The sequence below is a fragment of the Tachypleus tridentatus genome, chromosome 13 (genome assembly GCF_004210375.1).
Source record: "Tachypleus tridentatus isolate NWPU-2018 chromosome 13, ASM421037v1, whole genome shotgun sequence".
Lineage (NCBI taxonomy): Eukaryota > Metazoa > Arthropoda > Merostomata > Xiphosura > Limulidae > Tachypleus > Tachypleus tridentatus.
Window position 1 is genome coordinate 5908978 of NC_134837.1, and position 11846 is coordinate 5920823.

An 11846-nucleotide genomic window follows, 5' to 3' on the forward strand; every position below is an offset into this window, starting at 1 on the left:
AACACATGCATCATATCATATACGACTTATAACGATTACAGTGACCCACGATCTGAAAGTGTGAAACACGATTTTGTACAACAGAATGTGATCCATGTATCCTGGGATTCATGGTCCAAACACGTTGTTTTGGACGATGGGCTCCAGATAATCAATCCTAGTTCACATGACGTGGATTAACTGTTGCCATTCCTCCGTATTGATTCCAGATAATCAATCCTACTTGATATGACGTGACTTAACTGTTGCCATTCCTCCGTATTGATTCCAGATAATCAATTCTAGTTCACATGACGTGAATTAACTGTTGTCATTCCTCCGTATTGATTCCAGATAATCAATCCTACTTCATATGGCGTGTCTTAACTGTTGTCATTCCTCCGTATTGATTCCAGATAATCAATCCTACTTGATGTGACGTGTTTTAACTGTTGTCATTCTTTTCTATTGATTCACCTCAACAAACAAAATGTCTATTGCACGACTTTATGTATATTTGTGTGGAATGTTTAAAAAATGGGATTTAGTACGTACTTGTGAGATACTCAGAGTTTAAAACTAATTATGATATATTCATCAGTCAAGAAAAATTTAGTTGTTTTTTTAAGAAGAAAGAACAACTGGAAAATTTGTAATTTTCTTCAGTTTGATGAAGGATAAAACAATAATAAGTTTGGCCATAGTACGATTTGTGTTGTTGCTAATATTTCTAGTAACGTTTTTAAAACAATTTTGTTGTTAATATTTGACTTATAACATATAGGAGTTATTGTAACAATTAGATAGGGTTTTCAATCCAATAATCAATCACAGATTTTGATAGTTATCTTTGTTGGCCTTTGGAGCTCAAGAAGCATCTGTCGTGGAATTTCTTAGATCTTAACGCCGTGAAGAAACACCATTAGAGACAACTATGTTTTCCTCTTGTCCTACAAAAGGCAGCTGACGTTACAGATGACATCTCTTATAACTCTGAAGACATTGATGAAACACATGTAACCCTACTGAGTTTGATAGCAATTTTAAAGTCTTATTTATTTGATATGATGAATCGCACTGAGAAAACGTAGTTCATTGAAAACAATAGAGAAAGCTTTCAATGGTAGTTTTACATGAGGTCGAAAGGTAAAGTAAAAACTAGAAACAAAAACTCATGTCACGCGTGAAATACCAAAAAAACTTCTTTTATGTGCGTTGAAAGAGTAGTTTCAAAGATTTTATAGCATTCAATGTGAAGTGAAATTAGAGCAATGTCGTTTACCTAACAGCATTTTTTCCACCTGATGTGGAATCTAGGTTAATTATGACGTTCATCCTGTAACATTATAATACCATTTGTCAAGTTACACTTATATGAAAGAGAACCATCAGTTTTCTAGATGAAAGACTGTTTATACAACACAATGTGCTGCTTTATACAGCTGACTATTCAATATTATAGACTAAAGACATTGTTAATACAACATAACGTGCTGCTTTAGACAGCTAACTTTTCAATATTATAGATGAAAGACATTGTTAATACAACATAACGTGCTGCTTTATACAGCTAACTTTTCAATATTATAGATGAAAGACTGTTTATACAACATAACGTGCTGCTTTAGACAGCTAACTTTTCAACATTATAGATGAAAGACTGTTTATACAACATAACGTGCTGCTTTAGACAGCTAACTTTTCAACATTATAGATGAAAGACTGTTTATACAACATAACGTGCTGCTTTAGACAGCTAACTTTTCAACATTATAGATGAAAGACTGTTTATACAACATAACGTGCTGCTTTAGACAGCTAACTTTTCAACATTATAGATGAAAGACTGTTTATACAACATAACGTGCTGTTTTAGACAGCTAACTTTTCAACATTATAGATGAAAGACTGTTAATACAACATAACGTGCTGCTTTAGACAGCTAACTATTCAACATTATGGATGAAAGACTGTTAATACAACATAACGTGCTGCTTTAGACAGCTAACTATTCAACATTATAGATGAAAGACTGTTTATACAACATAACGTGCTGCTTTAGACAGCTAACTATTCAACATTATGGATGAAAGACTGTTAATACAACATAACGTGCTGCTTTAGACAGCTAACTATTCAACATTATAGATGAAAGACTGTTAATACAACATAACGTGCTGCTTTAGACAGCTAACTATTCAACATTATGGATGAAAGACTGTTAATACAACATAACGTGCTGCTTTAGACAGCTAACTTTTCAACATTATAGATGAAAGACTTAATACAACATAACGTGCTGCTTTAGACAGCTAACTATTCAACATTATAGATGAAAGACTGTTAATACAACATAACGTGCTGCTTTAGACAGCTAACTTTTCAATATTATAGATGAAAGACTGTTAATACAACATAACGTGCTGCTTTAGACAGCTAACTATTCAACATTATGGATGAAAGACTGTTAATACAACATAACGTGCTGCTTTAGACAGCTAACTTTTCAATATTATAGATGAAAGACTTAATACAACATAACGTGCTGCTTTAGACAGCTAACTATTCAATATTATAGATGAAAGACATTGTTAATACAACATAACGTGCTGCTTTAGACAGCTAACTATTCAACATTATAGATGAAAGACATTGTTAATACAACATAACGTGCTGCTTTAGACAGCTAACTTTTCAACATTATAGATGAAAGACATTGTTTATACAACATAACGTGCTGCTTTAGACAGCTAACTATTCAACATTATAGATGAAAGACTGTTTATACAACATAACGTGCTGCTTTAGACAGCTAACTTTTCAATATTATAGATGAAAGACTGTTAATACAACATAACGTGCTGCTTTAGACAGCTAACTTTTCAATATTATAGATGAAAGACATTGTTTATACAACATAACGTGCTGCTTTAGACAGCTAATTATTCAACATTATAGATGAAAGACTGTTTATACAACATAACGTGCTGCTTTAGACAGCTAACTTTTCAATATTATAGATGAAAGACTGTTTATACAACATAACGTGCTGCTTTAGACAGCTAACTTTTCAATATTATAGATGAAAGACTGTTAATACAACATAACGTGCTGCTTTAGACAGCTAACTTTTCAACATTATAGATGAAAGACTGTTAATACAACATAACGTGCTGCTTTAGACAGCTAACTTTTCAATATTATAGATGAAAGACATTGTTAATACAACATAACGTGCTGCTTTATACAGCTAACTTTTCAACATTATAGATGAAAGACATTGTTAATACAACATAACGTGCAGCTTTAGACAGCTAACTTTTCAATATTATAGATGAAAGACATTGTTTATACAACATAACGTGCTGCTTTAGACAGCTAATTATTCAACATTATAGATGAAAGACATTGTTAATACAACATAACGTGCTGCTTTAGACAGCTAACTTTTCAATATTATAGATGAAAGACATTGTTTATACAACATAACGTGCTGCTTTAGACAGCTAATTATTCAACATTATAGATGAAAGACATTGTTAATACAACATAACGTGCTGCTTTAGACAGCTAACTTTTCAATATTATAGATGAAAGACATTGTTAATACAACATAACGTGCTGCTTTAGACAGCTAACTTTTCAATATTATAGATGAAAGACATTGTTAATACAACATAACGTGCAGCTTTAGACAGCTAATATTGATTTCTTTATTATTCACTACTCACAGTGAAAGACGTTCATAAATAGTTTATTCGAGGCAGTCATTCCGATCTTTTTAAGATATTTAGGTGATTGACCTGACCTTGTGGTCAACGCACTGGACTATGAATCTGGGAATTCACACAGGTTTGCCTCAAAAGTTCTCTATTCACTTGCGTCCACGAGTGCATTACAAGAGTTACAATGAAACACTACCCTGAAGTTATGAGTTGTATTAGTTCATCTGAGCAGCACTCTATTATTGTTTTTCTTCAGTTAAAATTTCATTGAACGTTTAAACTTGTATATATGTAGAAATCTGTTACTTTAGTTTTAGGTATTTCATCACCACGACCCAAACATTCGCCTAATTCTTCTATAAAATCATTACAAGCTGTACTTTTTCAGGCAGACCCAAAAGCAATAACTTTTAAATATTTCATTCGTATATTTATTCTCATCACGGCCAGATATTTGTTATTTCCAGAAACTACGTAATTTGATGAAATGTTAACATTTTTGTATTTGACATTTTGTATACTTTACTAAACAAAGGAGTTTCAAGCCACTGGATTTACTGACCGGAATGGACCCTGACAACAGAAACAGGAGTACGTCTCAGTGGTAACATAAAAGTGAAAAGCTTTGGAATAGAATTGCATACATCTTTAATCAATAGCAGTACGTCCAATATGTTTTTGTGTTGTACATGTATCTTTATGTGTTTGTACATGTATCTTTATGTGTTTGTACATGTATCTTTATGTGTTTGTACATGTATCTTTACGTGTTTTTACATGTATCTTTACATGTTTTTACATGTATCTTTATATGTTTTACATGTATCTTTATATGTTTTACATGTATCTTTACATGTTTTTACATGTATCTTTATATGTTTTACATGTATCTTTTTGTGTTTTTACATTATCTTTATATGTTTTTACATGTATCTTTATATGTTTTACATGTATCTTTTTGTGACTCTTTCTCGGTTTTTCGCTTTCTTTAAACTTCTTCAAACACAGCATGTATTTGAAAGTGAAATAAAATATTTAATTACTTGAAATAATAGAGATGTTGTTGTTGTTTTGAATTAAGCACAAAGCTACTCAATGAGCTCTCTGTGCTCTGACCACCACGGGTATCGAAACCCGGTTTTTAGCGTTGTAAGTCCGCAGACATACCGCTAAGCCACTAGGGGGTAAATAATAGAGATACAAATACAGTATTAAATTAACCAAATAATATTTGTGTTTCTTGAGGTTGGATGACATAACATTTTATAAAGTGGTCTATTGGGTGGCCTCACCAAACCAACAATTCTGACGTATTAATATATCACTAATTGCCGCGTGTGTCGTAATTTGTTTGTTTGTTCGTTTGTTTTTTTGGAATTTCGCACAAAGCTACTCGAGGGCTATCTGTGCTAGCCGTCCCTAATTTAGCAGTGTAAGACTAGAGGGAAGGCAGCTAGTCATCACTACCCACCGCCAACTCTTGGGCTACTCTTTTACCAACGAAAAGTGGGATTGACCGTCACATTATACACCCCCACGGCTGGGAGGGCGAGCATGTTTAGCACGACGCGGGCGCGAACCCGCGACCCTCGGATTACGAGTCGCACGCCTTACGTAATTTGTTACTTCATCTATATGTTTTTTTTGTCTTAATATTTTTGTTATGAAGCCTGTAACATTCTTCTTGCACATGACTTTGTAATAATTTGTTTAAGTAGCCTTTACTTGGATACTAGACAGAAAACAAAACACATAAAATGAAACAAAATGGGGAAAGACAGAAGTTCAGAAAAGCTACAAATACTGTGTTAAAAGAACCATGATGCTAGTCACGTTTTGTTATGTTTTTACAATGAAGTGGATGATCTAATTTTTCTTCACTCCTACTTTTTAAAACTGTGACAATTCTAAATAGTTCATTTCCGTTTCCGGTGTCAGCAATTTCCGCTACGACAGTTTTGATTCCCGCGTTTTTTGACAACGAGCTATCAGTAAGTATATCGAAGTGCATGGAGTTTTATATGAATAGTGACGGAACAGTTCGGCGTTTGACGAACTCCGAAACACAAATGAAAATACAGAATTAATCTAGAAAATTAGATAACGTCGCAGTCTCATTACACAATTCATTTAATTATATAAAACAAATAAACAGAAAAAAATTGAAAGATTTTGCTTGATTTGGTCGCATGCCAAGTTTGAAACAAAGAAAATTAGTGCTTTCATAGTTATGCAGTTTCTATTAATTGTTACACGTGAAGATCCGGTAGAGATAATGTGACGAATTTCTAAGTATTTATATCAAAATTTATTCGTCTTTGTATGGACAGAACTAAATCCATGTCAAACTAACACTGTAATAGTAAACATAAAACATAAACAATATATCAGCTTACAGAAACCACTGTTTTACCCCACGGTGATAAGCACGGATAAAACTTGTCAGTCAGGAATATGTCCTACATTTATTAACATACATTTCATTTCAAATTCTTCTTATTTATATTAAAATGTCCTACTTTTATTAACATACATTTCATTTCAAATTCTTCTTATTTATATTAAAATGTCCTACATTTATTAACATACATTTCATTTCAAATTCTTCTTATTTATATTAAAACCATCTCGTTAACCTCCTGGCTATCTTGAGTTGGTTGGTTTGGCGTTTTGTGGCTCAAATCAAACTTTGGAATTTTCTAGAATCGCGCTGCGCTTTAAAACCACAGCAGTGCAATATAGTCCCTAATACCTACATTTTCAGTGCAAGACCACAGCAGTGCAATATAGTCCCTAATACCTACATTTTCAGTGCAAGACCACAGCAGTGCAATATAGTCCCTAATACCTACATTTTCAGTGCAAGACCACAGCAGTGCAATATAGTCCCTAATACCTACATTTTCAGTGCAAGACCACAGCAGTGCAATATAGACCCTAATACCTACATTTTCAGTGCAAGGCCACAGCAGTGCAATATAGTCCCTAATACCTACATTTTCAGTGCAAGATTTTTTGCACTATTTAAGCGCAAGCATGTTTTTCGAAATTATATTAACGGAACTATTTCAATGGAAATACTTTTTTTTTTCAGTGAAAATATATTTTTGAAGCAAAGTAGGTTAATGATTACATGTCTAGCCTGAATAATAATAATCACCTGGATCATCTGAAGTTATTAATTATTTCTTTGAAGTTAATTTCAGCCTAATCTTTAAAAAGGTTCGCTAGGTCTTGAATTTTATTACAAATATCATGTTAGATTGATTTTGTTTTCCAATTTTTTTTTAATTTATTCATTACGTATTTCAAGACAAAGGTGTGTACTCGGGTCTTATTTAGGTCTGCTACAAGACATTGCTTGAGAAAACTACGTTCAATACTACATCATTGAGACGATGAGAGATAACAGTTAATAACAACCGCTAGCTTGGATAAAATACAACATAAAGTAAGTTACGTCAAGCTGGCTTGGATAAAATACAACATAAAATAAGTTACGTCAGGCTGACTTGGATAAAATAGAATATAAAATAAGTTACGTCAAGCTAGCTTGATAAAATACAACATAATATAACTGACATCAAGCTGACTTGAATACACATAAGTTATATCAAGCTGAATTACAATATAAAGTAGTGGAAGACATAAATGTTTTTGTTGTTGTTTTTTACTGTTGATAGATTCATTTTCATGAACAGATTTCTTTTTAGAGGTAAACAAAGTTTATTAAATAATTTTGATGAACTGATTTTAGCGTTACAATCATCAACACATAAAAAAGAAAGATTTAATACCTAAACACATAACACAATCTCTTTACCCGAGTATCTTGTACCAGCTAATTACGGTTGAGCTACAAAATAAAGAATCTTATACCAACTGATTACGGTTGAGCTACACAATGGAGTATGTTATACCAACTAATTACGGTTGAGCTACACAATGAAGTATCTTATACCAACTTATTACAGTTGAGCTACACAATGAAATATCTTATACCAACTGACTAAGGTTGAGCTACACAATAGAGTATCTTACACCAACTTATTACAGTTGAGCTACACAATAGAGTATCTTACACCAACTTATTACAGTTGAGCTACACAATAGAGTATCTTACACCAACTTATTACAGTTGAGCTACACAATAGAGTATCTTATACCAACTGACTAAGATTGAGCTACACAATAGAGTATGTTATACCAACTAATTACAGTTGAGCTACACAATAGAGTATGTTATACCAACTTATTACAGTTGAGCTACACAATAGAGTATGTTATACCAACTAATTACAGTTGAGCTACACAATAGAGTATCTTACACCAACTTATTACAGTTGAGCTACACAATAGAGTATGTTATACCAACTTATTACAGTTGAGCTACACAATAGAGTATCTTACACCAACTTATTACAGTTGAGCTACACAATAGAGTATGTTATACCAACTGACTAAGATTGAGCTACACAATAGAGTATCTTACACCAACTTATTACAGTTGAGCTACACAATAGAGTATCTTACACCAACTTATTACAGTTGAGCTACACAATAGAGTATGTTATACCAACTGACTAAGATTGAGCTACACAATAGAGTATGTTATACCAACTAAATACAGTTGAGCTACACAATAGAGTATGTTATACCAACTTATTACAGTTGAGCTACACAATAGAGTATCTTACACCAACTTATTACAGTTGAGCTACACAATAGAGTATCTTACACCAACTTATTACAGTTGAGCTACACAATAGAGTATCTTACACCAACTTATTACAGTTGAGCTACACAATAGAGTATCTTACACCAACTTATTACAGTTGAGCTACACAATAGAGTATCTTATACCAACTGACTAAGATTGAGCTACACAATAGAGTATGTTATACCAACTAATTACAGTTGAGCTACACAATAGAGTATGTTATACCAACTTATTACAGTTGAGCTACACAATAGAGTATGTTATACCAACTTATTACAGTTGAGCTACACAATAGAGTATGTTATACCAACTTATTACAGTTGAGCTACACAATAGAGTATGTTATACCAACTAATTACAGTTGAGCTACACAATAGAGTATCTTACACCAACTTATTACAGTTGAGCTACACAATAGAGTATGTTATACCAACTTATTACAGTTGAGCTACACAATAGAGTATCTTACACCAACTTATTACAGTTGAGCTACACAATAGAGTATGTTATACCAACTGACTAAGATTGAGCTACACAATAGAGTATCTTACACCAACTTATTACAGTTGAGCTACACAATAGAGTATCTTACACCAACTTATTACAGTTGAGCTACACAATAGAGTATGTTATACCAACTGACTAAGATTGAGCTACACAATAGAGTATGTTATACCAACTAAATACAGTTGAGCTACACAATAGAGTATGTTATACCAACTTATTACAGTTGAGCTACACAATAGAGTATCTTACACCAACTTATTACAGTTGAGCTACACAATAGAGTATCTTACACCAACTTATTACAGTTGAGCTACACAATAGAGTATCTTACACCAACTTATTACAGTTGAGCTACACAATAGAGTATCTTACACCAACTTATTACAGTTGAGCTACACAATAGAGTATCTTATACCAACTGACTAAGATTGAGCTACACAATAGAGTATGTTATACCAACTAATTACAGTTGAGCTACACAATAGAGTATGTTATACCAACTTATTACAGTTGAGCTACACAATAGAGTATGTTATACCAACTTATTACAGTTGAGCTACACAATAGAGTATCTTATACCAACTTATTACAGTTGAGCTACACAATAGAGTATCTTACACCAACTAATACCCCTGATCTTATCATTGAAGGTTCCTAAACTTTCCCCTGACACACCAAAGAACTCTCCACTAAAGAAACAAATCCTCGATATCTTGATGCTGTAATAGTAAATATTTTAGTCGTTGTTGTTTATTGTTTTATGAATTTCGCGCAAAGCTACTCGAGGGCTAACTGCGCTAGCCGTCCCTAATTTAGCAGTGTAAGACTAGAGGGAAGGCAGCTAGTCATCACCACCCACCGCCAACTGTTGGGCTACTCTTTACCAACGAATAGTAGGATTAACCGTCACATTATAACGCCCCCACGGCTGAAAGGGCAAGCATGTTTGGTGCAACTGGGATTCGAACCCGCGACCCTCGAAATATTTTAGTCATTAAAAAGCTGAAACGCCCTTTACGCTTACTTTTTCCATGTTTTATTGATTAACCTACTCTCATGAAGTATATTGTGAGCTTGTTAAAGTTTGTCCTGTCTAGAAAACCAAATTAAAAAGTGAATTTTAAACCACAGGTTTTATTTGTTGTTATCGCGACCTAGTGTTCAATACAATAATTTATCAAAACTAATTACTACACATAGTTTTCAAAGGGACTGGTGTGACTAGTGGTAATTGAACCAAATCAGAAGGTTCAAGGTTTTAAACCGCAATGTCCAGTTTAATACATTCTGTATTTTCAGCTGTAATATATTATCAAGGTAGCAGTGAGTTCCCTGTAATGTATTATCAAAGTAGCAGTAAGTTCCGTTATTAATTAAGTATTTGATATATTTAAAATCTCTTTGTAAGAATACATTAAACATTGTATGAATTAAAGTCGTAAAAGCTTTCACCAAACACGATGTTGTTTACATTTAAAATATTTTAAGAAGTTGAATTTCGCGCAAAGCTACACAAGGGCTATCTGCTCTAGCCGGCCATAATTTAGCAGTGTAAGACTAGAGAAAAGGCAGCTAGTCATCACCACCCCTTGCCAACTCTCGGGCTACTCTTTACCAACGAATAGTGGGATTGACCGTAACATTACAACGGTCCCATGGTTGAAAGGGCGAGCATGTTTGGTGCGACGTGGAATCGAACCTACGACCCTCAGACTACGAGTCGAACGCATTAACCCACCTGGCCATGCCGGGCCATATCTTAAAAGCTGTTGAAGTTTAATATCTTTGTAGTTTGTTTTAGGTTGTTTTGAATTTCGCGCAAAGCTACATGAGGATTATCTATGCTAGCCGTCCCTAATGTAGCAGTGTAAGACTAGAAGGAAGGTAGTTAGTCATAACCACCCACCGCCGCCAACTCTTGGGCTACTCTTTACCAACGAATAGTTGGATTGACTATCACATTATAATCCTCCAACGGCTGAAAGGGCGAGCATGTTTGGTGTGAAAGGGATTCAAACCCGCGTATATTTTTAGAATAGTCATTCAAATCATAGGTTAGTCATCAGTTTTACTAGCTTTAACGTGAGAGAGGTTTTGACTGCAGTTTAGAAATTCCGCGTTTTATTAAAAATATAGTTAATAGAAACACTTTGAACATACGGTTTGGTTTTGTAATTTCCAGGTTTATCTAGGTACAGCTGTATTTGTGGCAGAGCTACCACTGTTAGCAATTCCTAGCTACTATAGCTAGCCGGCAGGCGCAGAGACTGTCATTGTAATAACACAACCACGGTTTTAAGCGTGAGGATTATATTGTAGTGTCGCATGAATTCGAGCCCATCCCGTCAGCTCCGAAGAGGATCAATCCACGACTTTGTCTAAATTCGAGCCCATCCCGTCAGCTCCGAAGAGGATCAATCCACGACTTTGTCTAAATTCAGTAATTGTCTTTAAAATCTTCTGGTGGTTCTATTTAACTGCATCTGCTAGAAACCTAATTACTTTAGTAGCTCAGACGGTGGATACAGTATAAGTAGCCCATTACGCGTGTATCTTTGTCTTTAAGAACAGACAAACATTCTATCCTTAAAACTTAAAGAAGAAAACATTTAAAATTAACAATAAAAGCTTCCTTTGTTCGACATTAAATGGCTATTCGTGTCGCTTTTTTGCCAAGTTGCCCTGAAGGAATTTTCAAACGTTGTATGAATTACTTTAGAGAATAACTGAAGTACACACCCGAAATGTCTGTAAAACATTTGAGTTATATCTTTGGAACACCAGTGAGACTTAATGTTCTCAGATTCAAACAGAAACTCTGACTGGTTTCATGTACTTTTGTGCACAGTAAAGGTATTCATAACGGACCAGTCACCGATATATTTATTGGAACGTGTGTAACTCATGACTGAGAA